The following is a 15,802-nucleotide window of genomic DNA, read 5'->3' on the forward strand; positions in this document are numbered from 1 at the left end:
GCTTAAAGTTGTAATGTTCTTAAAACAATTACATCTACCACTAAACGCTACTTAAAATGTTATTTAGCCGAACAATTACTATTCACAAATTCCTGTGTGGAGACGGTCTCACCATGAGACGTTCATCATACAAGGGTTGAATAGCCCAACTAATACAATTATTAACATACGTGCTTCTTGTTTTGTGGTCGTTTCACTGAGAAATGCTTTTTCACAAAAGTAGCTCATTATTGTTTTATCTTTATTATTAAACTGCTATGCGGACAACGCTCTAAATACGCAAATGATAACTCAAAAATAACCCAAATTCAATTAAGGCAAACCATACACCAATTTTTCTCACTTGTAAGAAATCCAAATGAATAAAATCAAAGTGAGTCACACCAACATTGCAATTATTTGTTGATGTTAGGAAAGCAGGAGACAAGAAGTTCATGCATATAATTCATTACTCTATTGATTTTACATTAATTTGTGAACAAACTATTTGCCATCCTTATCTTATTTGCCATCCTTTTTTTTACCCCTATCTAGCCAAGTAAGTATTGAATTTCAACAAATTAAACTATTTTATCATGGAAATAAATTTATATAATTTGTCTATTTCTCTAAATAATGACTTTAAAATTATAAATAAATACTTTAAGGCTATAAGTGATTATTTTAAAGTTATAAGTGATCACTTTAACACTATAAAAATTAATCACCTTAAAATCTTGAATAATCACTTTAAGGTTATAAGTGATTACTTTAAGACGACAATAAATATAAACATGATCTCACCATAAAACCATCTCATTTGAGAATTTATGAATATTTAATGGAAAAATAAAAAAAATAGTATATAATGATAATTTTCGGAGAAATAAGAGAAATATATAAAAAAAAAAAAAAAAAAAAAAACACTAAATTTCGTAGGTCAGAGCATAACTTTCAAGTGCTCAAATTTTTATCCAATTTTTAATGTAAATTTACTCGAGTGTTACACTCTAGAAAAAATACACCTCAAAAATCGTACTTTTAAATTTAAATTGATTGATAAAAATTATATGTCCATACTCGTTTAATTCTCTATCTCCAATAATGTTCGTTCACCCTCAAATGCTCCTTACACTTCTTTCCTTCCTCTTCATCACAACCCTAACAAATTCCATTACAACCCCATATAAACCACCCGACCACCTCCTCATCAACTTTGGCCTACCAAAAAATTCACCACAACCCACCGATAACCGCGGTGATAGATGGCGGAGCGATCAAGATTTCATCCTAGCAACGCAATCTGCCACCAGTAAATCCACTGCAAAAGCAATGGAGGCGGCTTCAACTCCTTATCACATGGCCCGAATATTTCGGGCCACGACAACATATTCCATACCTGTTACTACGTGGGGCCCAAAACTAGTCCGCCTCTATTTTCCACCCCTATCCATATCCTACGACATCATAGACACCAAATCGTCTTTTCTTTCGCTCACAATTAATGGGTTCAATATTTTGCGCAATTTTAGTGCGTTCGCTGTTACGATTAACGCGAACGCGCACACCAATACAACTGCGCCCGTAACAAACGGGCTTGTAAGAGAGATTTATATCTCTTTGAACGAAGGATACGGGCAAAAGGGTCTAGACCTAACTTTCTCACCAAGTAACCCGGATGGGTTCGGGTTCATAAACGGGTTGGAGATTATATCTGTACCCGATGGGTTGTACTTTAACCGTTCCACATCCAATATGGTTCCATATCTTACGGGTTGGTTTGAAGATTATTTGGATAACCCGTTTTTTTTTTGGGATCAAATAGCTATGGAAAATATTATCCGGCTGAACGTTGGTGGGTCGATCATGGATCCGAGTGATGATTCCGGACTTAGCCGGACTTGGTTCGGTAGAGACGATGACTACATGATGTAAGTTCAACAATATTTTTCAAATTTCCTGAATTTAATTTTAGACAATTGTCTTCTAATTTTCTTTGTTTCACTGATAAACTTAAACTATCTGGTGGATAATTTTGGGTCACCAGGAACTATAAATTCTTTTGAATTCCCAAAAAGCATAGGAAGTAATTAATTTATTAGTGTCAATTAAAAAAATAAAATAGTATTGTTTTCTTACAAAGTTATCAATTACTTTCTTCGTTTCTTATCAAGTTTCCATAAGAAATGTAAATGAAAAAAAAATAGGCACCATATATAATTATTAAAAAAATTGAAATAACGTCATTGAAAAAATTATAATGACCATAATTAATAAAAAAATAATTTTATAAAGTTAATGAGAAATATATAAGGATCATAAGAAATATACAAATGTTAAAATGAAGTTAGTGGCTAGAAAATATGTGAGAATTATAAAGATTATTATTAAAATATTAAAATAAGATTAAAGGAATAAAAATAAAAAATTCTTTTAAGTAATAATAAAAATGCAATCTTCATAGCTCTATACTTATGTGATAATTTCCATTTTCAGTATTCAACCAAAAGAAAAAGAAAAAAACAATTTCTAAGAATTTTTTTAAGTTATTAATTTTTTAAGAAATTAAAAATTTTATAGGAATTTAAGTATTTATTTGTTGACCAAACAAGCTCTTGGTAAATATAATTCACCAATATGTCGATTGTAGCAGTGACATCTTTGACTTGTGTGCAGAGTTTGAATGTGTTTACTACATCACACACTGATATGTATATATATATACTTGTTTCTTCCCGTGTTTGCTAAGTTCAATGCGTTTATAAGATCGAGTTAAACATAATTAAAAATACAATTATATGATATTATATTGATATGCGTGGAGAAACGAATAAAATAAGATCTTAAATGGTTATATATTTTTCTCATATAATAATCGTGTATGTAACATACCATAGAATAAAGAACAATGTAAAATTATTCTTTAAAGCATAAAAAAAGAACGGAGGAAATATGCAATATAGAAGTATAATCACGTCTCTTCTCACTATAGGCTACAAGTGTGCATCATGCAATACAAGTCTTCCGTATATTTAAAGTATATAATCCCACTCTAAACATTAGATGCATGAGATTCTAATTCTTAACATGACCTTTTGAAGTTATATCAAGTACTCAATTTATCCAAAAGTTTAATTAGATGATTAAGTAATCATTTAAAACTACAAATACAATTTTAAATTCGGAATAATAGCACTATACTACTTTTATGTACTTATTTTTGAATTTTATATATATATATATATATATATATATATATATATATATATATATATATATATATATATATATATATATATATATATATATATATATATATATATATATATATATATATATATATATATATATATATATATATATATATATATATATATATATATATATATATATATATATATATATATATATATATATATATATATATATATATATATATATATATATATATATATATATATATATATATATATATATATATATATATATATTGATTATATTGAGTTGTATGTGTTGAACACATGTAACTTTGCTATTGTATTTGGTTTCATTCGTCTCTTTCTTTGCAGTGCTCTTTTTATTTGAGCGTCGCTTTGACTGTATCCCTCTTGCCCTGTCTTCAGATGGGGTGTAGGTATGATTTGTCAGTCACGAACCCACAAACCCATTCCTAAGCAGAATCTATCGTATATGATGGTAAATTGATTAATTTTATTTTTATGTTGTACATGATCAGTAATGGTCTAAACTTCACAGTGTCCTACGACGACGATACCACAATCAATTATACAGTTGCAACACCATCGTATACGGCGCCAGAGTTAGTGTACTTGACAATGAGGGAGATGGGACCATATGTTGGAGAATTGAATAAAAACCAAAATTTGACATGGTTGTTTGAGGTCGATGTTGGATTTAAATATCTTGTGAGGCTCCATTTTTGCGAGTTAGATTCCAAAATCAACAACACTGGCCAAAGAGTTTTCGACGTTAGTATCAACAATCAAATTGGTGCACATGATATTGATGTTTTTGCGCTAACTGGTGGCATTTTCATTCCAATGTATCGAGATTTCGTTACGCGCTTTGAAGGTAGTGGTACCAACAAAGCTAGTGTCGAAACCAGAGGTCTTCTTTCAGTGACACTTACTCCCAACCCTACCGCAACGTAAGTTAATCATTGTTTTTTATGGGTAAGAAATCGAGAATCCGGCCCCTGCATGAGGAGGCAGTCAAGCATTGATTTTCCCCTGGGTTAAAAGTTGAACGCCTATCACAAGAATGAAAGGAAAGACTTTTTACAATACATTTGCATATATTTTAACCAAGTCAAACTCGCCGTCTTTGACGGTGTTTTTTTAGTCTTCTGACCCAAAAGCTTACATATTTAGCCAATTTAGGTTTAAAATCGATATTTAAGATAGCAATTTCACGAGAAGTTTAGTTTTCAACTGTTTTTACCTGAAGCCCATTTCTCTATTTTTTTTAAAAATAAAAAATTTCTTTACTAATAATTAATCATTAGGGTAAAAATCTTAAGCTAATGATTAAGACCCCATGATATAATAAATAGATCATTAGGGTAAAAAAAAACAAATATTCAACTAATAATTAATCAGCTAATAATTATTTTCATTAATATAAGCAAGATATATTTCATAATAAATACAAATATATTTACTGTTGTAAATATATATTCTTGACATAATATTTAAAAGTTGATGTTGTTTCATATTTGGAAAATTAGGATAAGACTTTTTGTCACACTACAATAAATTTTTTATTTTTTAATTGTTTTAAATAAATGCACAACAATATAGTTAGAGTTTAGTTTTCAAATTTGCAATAATGGTCAATTGTTGCTCTGTGTTTTTAGGTATGACGATGCCATGCTCAATGGATTGGAGATTTTCAAGTTGAGTTCTTCAAATGATTCTCTTGCTGCACCAAATCCTACTCTCCCTTTACAAAGTAATAATCTTATTATTTGCCGTTTAGACTTTGTCAACCTTTCTAATAATAAGATTTGATTCTCATACGTTATGTGAGAAATTGTCTCTATCAGTTGCAAGTATATAATAAACGGAGGAAGTAGAATTCTAGCCACAACCATAAGCATAATAAGTTGGAGCTCCATCGACCACTGGTCTGATCACGCACTTACCTGCTTCAGGCATGTCATGTATAGGTTCAAGCCATGTTTGATCTAGTACTAATAATTGATAGAATATAAAACGTACATATCTCGAGGCTTTAATATTAGTTTAAACTTTTGGTTGTAACTTCAAGATATATTATATATTTTATCAGTTGATAAAATATTCAATAGAATATCCCAAGATTTTAGCTATTGATTTGGGTTAAGTATCCTATCATTAGTTCAGATAAGTTCCAATTAGAGTTAATTACCTAGATTGAATTTACTACTATAATAAAAGTATTATTTTTGAGATTAGATTTACTACTTGGAAAATATCTATTTGCTATTGTGTTGATCACTTTTGTGATTTCGAAAACCCTGACATCATCCTGACCCTTCTATGTATTTTAAAAAAATATATAACTGGATTGATTTATGTCTAAGTAGTATAATGCTCTTGCATCTTTTAAATTTGTTACATCATAATCTCCAATTTGATGACATTTTGGCTAAAATATAATAAAATGCAAAGAACAGAGGAATGTTTAATGGTTATCATTTTCATCATTATTTCTTGCAAAAGTTTCACTAAACAAATCTTGGTTGCACATTGTAGGACGTGAACACGGTCTAACCAAAATCATGATCATCTTCATCATACTTGGTAAATTCATTATTTCCTATCCATCTTTGCTCTACTTAAGAAGTTTTAGATTTTCCTTTCAACTCTTGTTCGCAATTAATAACTGTGAACAACTTCGTGTTAAAAACACCTGCTGCCTCCTTTTTATGAACAAAGGAGACCTGGGATACAAACCCAAATCTAACATCATATTAGAGTTTGTGCATGTTAAAGTGTCCATTATTATTCACATGTATATAATTCAACATCAGAAAAAGAGAAATAGAATATGCAAATTTATAAACTAGAAGAATAATTTCAACTACACTATTAATTATCGTAAACGTTCTTCGAACTTATAAGTAGATTACAAAAATTCAATATTCTAAACAAAAATTAAAAAAAAGAACCCTAAAAAATTCTACCCAAATTAGAAACTAATTCAATTAAATTTAAAAAGTAAACTAATTTATAGAGAATTTGGACAATTAAAATTAGCCTTGGTTATAACTTGAAATTCGGGCCTCCCATTTTGAATGTTTCGCTTTCATTTAATATTATTTTCTATATTCCAGCAAAACTATCAAACAACTTTACACAGTGCAGTTGCATGCCTACCACATTTGTGACTTTGATTCCAGCAAAGCTTATATACTCTTCATTTTTTTTTCCCAAGAGACGGGGTTACATGTGAACCCCATGCTAACGAACTTGGTACACCTATGCTTTTACTTCAATTTTTATTTGAATTGTCCAAACTCATTTTTTTCAGCTTGTGGTCTTACCAGTAAAGCTAACTCCTATGTGAATATTTTCTTTTCAGGAATTGGAATGGGCATATGCATGTTAATTGCACTAATCCTCTTGTACAAAAAAATGAACTCGCTAATCGAGAAAAGTAAAGAAATTGAAACATTGTTGAAACAACATGGATCCCTCGGTCCAAAGAGGCATACTTATGCAGATTTGAAGAGAATTACAAACTCCTTCAAAATCAAGCTAGGTGAAGGAGGTTACGGTATTGTATACAAAGGAAAACTACATTGTGGGGATCAAGTGGCAGTGAAAATTCTCAAGAGATCATCGAATCGAGATATGGATATGGTGGAATTCATCAATGAAGTTGCAAGTATCGGAAACACCAATCATAAAAACATTGTGAAACTCCTAGGCTTTTGTTACGAGGGTTCAAAACGCGCTCTTATATATGACTACATGCCTTGCGGATCTCTTGAAAAGTTCACACATGGGGGCAGAGACGAAAACAATCAACAACTCTCATGGAAAAGTTTATTTGAAATCGCGATTGGGATTGCAAGAGGGCTAGAGTACTTGCACCAAGGGTGCAACACGAGAATATTACACTTTGACATTAAGCCCCAAAACATTCTATTAGACGAGAATTATTGCCCCAAGATATCTGATTTTGGCCTGTCTAAGATATGCCCACAAAAGGACAGCATAATATCAATGTCAGAAGCCAGAGGAACTGCAGGGTACATTGCTCCTGAGGTTTTCTTCAAGAGATTTGGCGGAGTTTCTCATAAATCAGATGTTTATAGTTACGGAATGTTGGTTTTGGAAATGGTTGGGTGTCGAAAAAATATTGATGCGAAAGTGGAACATAGTAGTGAGCAGTATTTTCCGCATTGGATTTACAAGCAACTCGAGGAAGTTGAAGAGATCGATCAAATCGACACCACAAACAACAACGAGGGATCAGTACTCAAAAGGAAGATGGTTGTAGTGGGTTTATGGTGCATACAAACCAACCCCTTCACCCGACCAAATATGACTCGAGTTGTAGAAATGCTCGAAGGAACACTCGACTTGCTGCAGATTCCTCCGATTCCATCTCTTGCTTCTCCTTTGAGATCACACGAAATTTCTACCACTCTAGATGAAATCTCATTAGGTGGACTTTTTGTATCCTCCATTTGATGTTCTAGTTAGACAATGTAGCCATTATAGTGAGCTTTTTAGCTTTGTGTAAATGATTGTCTCCAATAAGTGCAACATAATTTGCTAGTTCATTCGCTTATGTTATATTTGGAAACGATGATTATTGGTTTAATTTCATATTTGGCAAATCAATGAATTCAATTTTGAATTTAAGTCATTTCTACTATTGGATTAAAAGTAGATAAAGTTAAGAATGTGAGAATGATTTCACAATCTTGTCATTTTCAAATTCTTTCTTTATGATTTCACAATTGAAATTTACAATTTGAAATGAATTTATTAGTTCCAAACACAACTTTAGGAAATCACCATCGATGATTTTATTCTTCTCCGCAATTTCTTGAAGTTGTAAAACAAACTGTAGGCCCCAAACAACATCCCCAACCGATGGACGTTCGCTACCTTGATTGCGTACGCAATAAGCTCGGGAATAATCTCACCGAATTTGCTTAGACAATGACTGCAATTTGGCCTTTTAAATTCGGGTCTATGATAATCTTTTTATAATTTTTGTATGTACGTAGTTTAAGATATTAATAATGGCAAATCCTAATATTAAGAGGCGAACGTGTGTCTCAATTGAAGAACTCAATTTGCAATGGGTGTTTGAAACTTCTCAAAATATTGATTATAACTTAATTATCTCCAACCATAAAAGGTATTGCATTCCAATCTTTAAGCATGGAACATGCCATTACAAGGCTTCTTCTCTAAGAAAAATGCATTTATAGAAATAAAAACTAGAATAAAAGTCTTTTCTTATTTAGATCGATCTCATCGTAAAACGGTCTTAAATTAGGCTAAATAGTCTTACTAAATTAGTTCACATTCACTTTAGTACTCAAAATTTGCTCACTTTTAGTTGTTTAATACTTTAACACATCATTTTATATGCTAAAACTAACATTTTGAATATTATAGCACTCATTTTTTTCTTTAAAAGAGTCAGTCCGTTAGGTAGATGGTAATAAATGGTAGTAATGTAAATAAAAACTAGTGTAATTTTGATTGAAAAATCTCTTGGCTACCTTGATGGTCATACTTGTCCAACTTTAATTATCTCATTTTCTTCATACAATTCATTCCAATGCATTACCATTGGGAAATGTGGTATTAGGTGGTAATGAAAATTTGTAAACAAAAATATTTTTTTGTGATCAAAGTTTCATCACCATGGGAATGACATGGAAATTGAGATGAAATAAAACACTATAAATTATTTCCATTATCACTATTTAGTATCACTAACCAAACAGATCGTTAATACCATATGATCGTGAGACAGTTTCATACTTGCTCTTGTAGCTTGGAGGAGAGTGGCATTATTACTGAGTGGGCTTTATATCATGGCAAAAACTTGGGAGAGACCGCCTCAATATGAGGCGGTACAATTGGGTCGGCCTAAAAGCTAAAAGTTAAAAAAATAAAAATGGCGCAAAACTCCAAAATTAGAAAATAAATTTAATTTTGACTTTAATGATATCAATTCTAACATTTAAGTGATCAATTTCAACTTAAAGTAAACCTTAAATAAATCAATTAAAATAAAAATATTCAATTTTTCTAAAAGTGATCAATTTTGACATTAAAGTAATCAATTTCTACTTACAAGTTTATAAACTTAAATGGACAATTATTTTAAAGTCTTCAATTTCGATGTTAAAGTGATCAATTCAAACGTTGAAGTGATCAAAAAAGTGATCAATTAAATGACCAGTTATAACTTATAAAAGAAACCAATTATATTTATGACCTTAAAGATATCAATTATAACTTTAAATTGATCAATTATTGATCGCGAATTGTAAAAATTTATAATTAAACCGATTGGACTCTTGGTCTCAATATAAGACGATTGGCTCCTAAAACCTTCTGTTTTATCATTTCATTTTCTGTTTATTAGGCTTGATATCACTTGTGTTTCTCTGGGTTAAAAAATAGGAGCATAGAACTCATTATAACCCAAAAGGTTTAGTTACGAAATTTTGTATTTATGTTCATATATGTAGAGTCTGATAATGGGCTCTCAACCTCTCTAGGGTACCAATCCTTCCCTCTAATATCAATCAATTTGTCACAAACTAGCTATTGGAATATATATATATATATATATATATATATATATATATATATATATATATATATATATATATATATATATATATATATATATATATATATATATATATATATATATATATATATATATATATATATATATATATATATATATATATATATATATATATATATATATATATATATATATATATATTTTAAATGTATAAGAATATCATAAAACGTTAATTTTGATTTTGAAACGCCAAAAGTTGTAATGTTTTGAAAACAGTTACATCTACCACTAAACACTACTTAAAATGTTGTTTAGCCGAGCAATTACTATTCACAAATTCCTGTGTAGAGACAGTCTCTGTAACAACCAGACTTACCGTTGACTGGGTAAATAGGGTCATCACTAGATTCGTTTCCCAAGAAACTGAAATCACACTTCCAAAACTTGGGCAAAGGGGTCACAAGCTCTTCAACGTGACTAACTCAGCTAAATCCCAAAACCAACATCTAACTAATACACAAGATAATCATACAATTTTCTACAAGTCCGATATAACCAGCACAACCAAAACAAATATACATTTATCCAAAAACCTAATACAAAACTACAAATTCCTACGTGCTCAGCTCAATATACATCCTTGGAACGCTATTCAACACCGTTAACCCATCGTTCCCGACCGGTTCCGATCTGTGATCAAACTAAAAGATGAAAACAATAGGGAATCAGATTAAACTGAATGAGAAGTAACAATCCAAAACAATAAAACACAGCAATTCAAATTATAGGTTTAAAAGCAACATCAGTTTCCTAGATCTATGTGCGCACAGGGAGTCTAGTTGAGAGGCTCATCCATAGCTCTAAGGCTATATGTCACTCTCGGGTGAAGCTAGTCAATATCTCAATGACAATTCACTTCAAACAGGGAGCAGGGAACAATGTTCCTCAACTCCGTCAATGACCAGCTCGCAAGCCCGATCCATTGACCATATCATAATATCAGCATAAACATTCACAACAACAAATGTCTCAACAATTTCCAATTCAAAAGAACTTTGATAAAACTGTTTTACACCAAAAAGTAGTCTGGCCAGACCCTTTAAGGGACTGTTACTACTCACTGATGATGTCGCTTCAAGGAGTCAGGTTCGATTCGCAACTATCAACTAGAAAGGTTCCTCGATGACGTCGCCTCCTGAAGCATAACAAACATAACATCACAACAAAGCGTTCGATACTACAAACTAACATGTAACTTATTACATCTCCTCCTAAGACCGCAGCTTAACCAAGAGTTATGCTAGCATTCTAACCTTTAAAATCTTACAGTCGATTCAAGAATATCAATTACCCAATACTTTCTTATAAACAACCATGTTCCACCAATTTCGTAAATTCAATGTCCATCCATCTCATACTTACATATCAAGATTCACAAGGATTTAAGGTTACACCAAGACCCTTAATCTATTAGAATGTATTTGATTAAACACAAAGATCATTGTTCTTCCTACAATCAACAAGTCTCAACAGAATCTAATACTTCATCCAAAAATATTTAATTATCCAATTAATTTCCGTATCTCTTGATCCCAAATTAGGAATCCCGTAATGGTTTTAGGACACCTTTGACTAAAACAGGCATAACTCACTCATACGGAAACCAAATGAGACGATTTAAGTGGCTACGCGACCATTACTCAGAGCTCTACTATTCTTATTAAGACACTGAAACCCATAAACAATTAGAACGATCACAAAATAGCCAAAACAGAAAGTTAAGCTTCGAAACTGAAATTTCAAAATCCACAATACCAAGTTTTATACTAGAAATCAAATAACCCAAATAACCAATACTAATCAACACTAGCAAGAACCCAATTACTAATTAAACTCATATACTCTAATTAAATTCAAGTTGATGCTTAAATTTGATTTAAAAACCCCAAATTGAATCCACAAATACCAAACTACTTTAAAACATTCAATTAATACTTAAATAGAATAGTTTGTGGATTACCTCAATCACCATTAAAGGACCTTTCAACTAAAGGTAAGATTGTAGGTGGTAGTTGTGGTGGTGGTGGACCAAGGGAAGGAGTGGCGACACATGCAGCAATCAATGGCCAGGCGTGCTGCTACTGCCGGTGACAGTTCGTGGGGAAAGGGGGACGCGATCTGTGCTGCAGGGGCTGCTCGTGGAGGGAAAAAACGCGGCCTGTTGTGATGCCGGGGCTGCTGAACCGTGACGGAGATAGAGAATGAGTGAGTCCAGTGTGAGGGAGAAAGGGAAATGGATGAGTATAAGGGTTTATAATTAAGGAGTTAACGTAATGAGTCATAAATTACATGGCGAAATTACGGTGACTCAACTTCATACTCATACTCACGAAAATATGAGATGGGTAATACACCCATATTTTTCGTCGTATAATTTATTTTTCAATACTTTATTTAAATTTATTTTTATAAAGATAAGATAGTAATCAATTAATAAAATATAATCAAAATACACTTTAATCGAAGTATTCTTTATATAAATTTTATACATTAAATAAAATATACCTCTTTTTGAAAATGTTACCAACGGAATACTTGAGTCAATATCATCAAAATAATAATATTATTACTCGAATTAACTTACTTAATAACCCCAATCAGTTTAATAAACTTATAATTAAGCTTTATTAAATGTAGTCTATTTCAGTCTCACTATGAGACGTTCATCATATAAGGGTTGAATAGCCCAACTAATACAAATATTAACATATGTGCTTCTTATTTTGTGGTCGTCTCATCGAGAAATGTTCTTTCACAAAAGTAGTTCATTATTATTTTATCCTTATTATTAAACTGCTATGCGGACAACGCTCTAAATAAACATATGATAAAATAAAAATAATCCAAATTCAATTAAGGCAAACCATAACACCAATTTTTCTCACTTGTAAGAAATCCAAATGAATAAAATCAAAGTGAGTCACACCAACATTGTAATTATTTGTTGATGTTAGGAAAGCAGGAGACAAGAAGTTCATGCATATAAATCATTACTCTATTGATTTTACATTAATTTGTGAACAAATTAGTATGTAGATGAATGGAGAAGGTTAGCTAATTGGATAATGTGAACAAATCATATGTTCATATGCATGCATTTGCTAATTGCCAATTGCTACATTGTGATCCACAATCCTTGTTCAAAAACTTACATTTTTAGCCAATATGGATTTAAAATCGCTATTTAAGATAGCTATTTTATGTGAAGTTTATTTTTCCAATTATTTTTACCTGAAGTCTATTTCTCTATTTTTTAAAAATAAAATAGTTAGTTTGTTTATTTTTCTTGCCACATTTTATTTTAGGGAAGTGGTCCCACCAAGGAAAATTTTGTCATATACAAATTTTTCCTTACTTTAAATTTAATCCAGATTTATGCAATATAAATGACTTTACAATTTCTTAGTCTTTGTATTATATATGATTCATTATTGCAATTTCAAAAGAGCATATAGAGTAATTATTTGTTTGATAACAAGAATATTTTCCTTCGAAAAATACTTTATTTAATGACTTTTTCAAATTTGCATTGAAGTTGAAACTTTTGTCTGTTTTTCTAGATATGACGATCTCTTGCTCAATGGATTGGAGATTTTCAAGTTGAACTCTTCAAATGGTTCTCTTGCTGCACCAAATCCTAACATCCTTATGAATTTAACATCTTCACAAGGTAATAATCGATCTTCGAATAGTTCTCATCATTTAATACCGATTATCGAAGGAATCCTTGGTGCTATTCTAGTAGTCGCACTCATATCATCAATATATTTCATAATCATTTTCCGAAGAAAAAAGGAGAAACAAAAATTCATGAAAACAATGAGCAAAGATGATACTAGCAAGCTTAAGTGGATTTCGCCGTTGGATGATTCTGGATCTAATGCAACTATCGCTAGTGTGATTTCTTCTCTGTCGTCCGATCTTTGTCGACGTTTCTCATTTGCGCAAGTTAAGGTTGCTACAAACGATTTCGACAACGATTCGATCATAGGAACCGGTGGGTTCGGTAAAGTTTACAAGGGTTCAATAGATGATGGAGCCACTATTGTGGCCATAAAACGTCTTACGACAACATCAAAGCAAGGCGTTCGCGAGTTTGAAACAGAAATCGAGATGCTATCGAGACTACGTTACATACATTTGGTGTCCTTAATCGGATATTGTGACGAACACGATGAAATGATCATAGTTTACGAGTATATGCCACGTGGCACTCTTCGAGATCACTTGTTGTAAAAGAATCCCGAGAGAAGCGAGAACCATACACCATTGTCGTGGAAGCAACGACTTATGATTTATCTTGGATCAGCTCGCGGTTTGCACTATCTTCACGCGGATGTTAAACAATTGATTATTCATCGAGATGTCAAGTCTACGAATATTCTTCTTGATGATAAGTGGATGGCCAAAGTCTCAGACTTTGGCCTTTCAAAGGTAGGACCCACTCCTGGTGATATGGGTCCTACCCATGTTAGTACTGCTGTTAAAGGTAGTGTTGGATATTTAGATCCAGAGTACTATCGACGTCAACAATTGACAGAGAAATCAGATGTATACTCCTTCGGAGTTTTGTTGTTCGAGGTTTTATGTGCTCGATCTGCGATGAACCCTAATCTACCCAAGCAACAAGTGAACTTAGCGTGTGGGCTCGTTATAACTACAAAAATAAAACCCTCCACACAATTGTCGATCCAAATCTAATAGGGCAAATTGCACCCAAATGTCTAAGAAAATTTGGAGAAGTGGCAGAAATGTGTATACGAGAACATGGAAGTGATTGTCCTTCGATGGGGGACGTAGTTTGGGGCATTGAATTTGCCTTACAACTACAAGAAACCGCGGAGAAAATTATGCAAAACAATTTAAGTGATGATCCTCAAGGAGAAATTTCAGATTCTACGATAAGTTTTAAACTTGATGGGGCAAATGCATTAGGTTCAATGTATACTGATGATGAATCGACCACATTAAATGATGATTTTTCTGATACTAAAATGGTTGATATGGGCACAAAAAAGTTATTGGATAGTAGAACTACTACATTTAATTCATTGGAATCACCCATAATTGATATGAAGTCTGGTTCCGTTTTTTCTGAGATTATCGACCCAAAAGCCAGATGACTCGTACAAATTGTTGTATGAGACGATTTCTCTATAAAATGTGTTTCATACGACATGAGAATATAAGATTTTTATTTCTCTTACAAGAGTATCTAAAAGAAATAAGAAAATATATTTTTTTTGTAAATTTTTTTTTGAGGATAATAAATAAAACTGTTAATTTATTAATTAGTATTATATTTTGAATATTTCAAGGTATGGTTGTGTTTTTAATATGAGTAATTATATCATAAAAAATATAAGATGCATAAGTGCCGTGTTATTCCATTTCATTTTTTAGTTTTTTTTTTTTTAAGAAAATCTAATAATTTATTGATAAAAATATCATACGACATCTAGAACAGAGTAACAATCGATCAAATACATAACAATTTTAATCAAAAAAAATTTTACTCCCTCCTACTCTTCCTACTTGTCCCAATTACTTTTTGGTTACCATTCACTAATCACTCTTAATTTGTATTTTATTCTTAATCTATAACTTAAAATATAATCAAGCGGGATTTTTTTCATTCGTCTCAATACAATGATTATTAATATCAACTTTTCATAAATTTTAATTATGCACAATTAAAGATATTAAAGGTTAAAATGTTGCCTCGACAAGTGTTAAAAAGGTAAATGGGACAAGTAGGCTGAATATGAGGAAGTATATAAAAAAAGTCATGATAATTATATTGGAGATCCAATACTAAAGTCTTCCCTCTATCGTGATCATTATAAGGTTGATAGTAGCTTCAAAATTTACAATGAAGGTTAGAATTTTTTGAGAGAAAAAAAGAGAGAAGAGAGCAAGATTAGCAATTTATAAAAGTCTAGTTTTTTTCTACTTTGCCACATAC

At 31.4% G+C, this 15,802-nt stretch overlaps 1 long non-coding RNA gene and 1 pseudogene across 1 annotated transcript; one reads left to right on the top strand and one right to left on the bottom strand.

The window, feature by feature from the left end:
* Positions 1-14,975, top strand: LOC130803301 (probable receptor-like protein kinase At5g39030; annotated as a pseudogene).
* On the bottom strand, positions 10,040-12,037 carry LOC130802231 (uncharacterized). Its single transcript, XR_009039758.1, has 3 exons — positions 11,798-12,037; positions 10,899-10,972; positions 10,040-10,478 (listed from the first exon to the last, which is right to left on the bottom strand). It is a non-coding gene; the product is annotated as an uncharacterized LOC130802231 (long non-coding RNA).
* Positions 14,976-15,802: the final 827 nt, after the last annotated feature.

The sequence above is a fragment of the Amaranthus tricolor genome, chromosome 16 (assembly GCF_026212465.1).
Source record: "Amaranthus tricolor cultivar Red isolate AtriRed21 chromosome 16, ASM2621246v1, whole genome shotgun sequence".
In the NCBI taxonomy this organism is placed as follows: domain Eukaryota; kingdom Viridiplantae; phylum Streptophyta; class Magnoliopsida; order Caryophyllales; family Amaranthaceae; genus Amaranthus; species Amaranthus tricolor.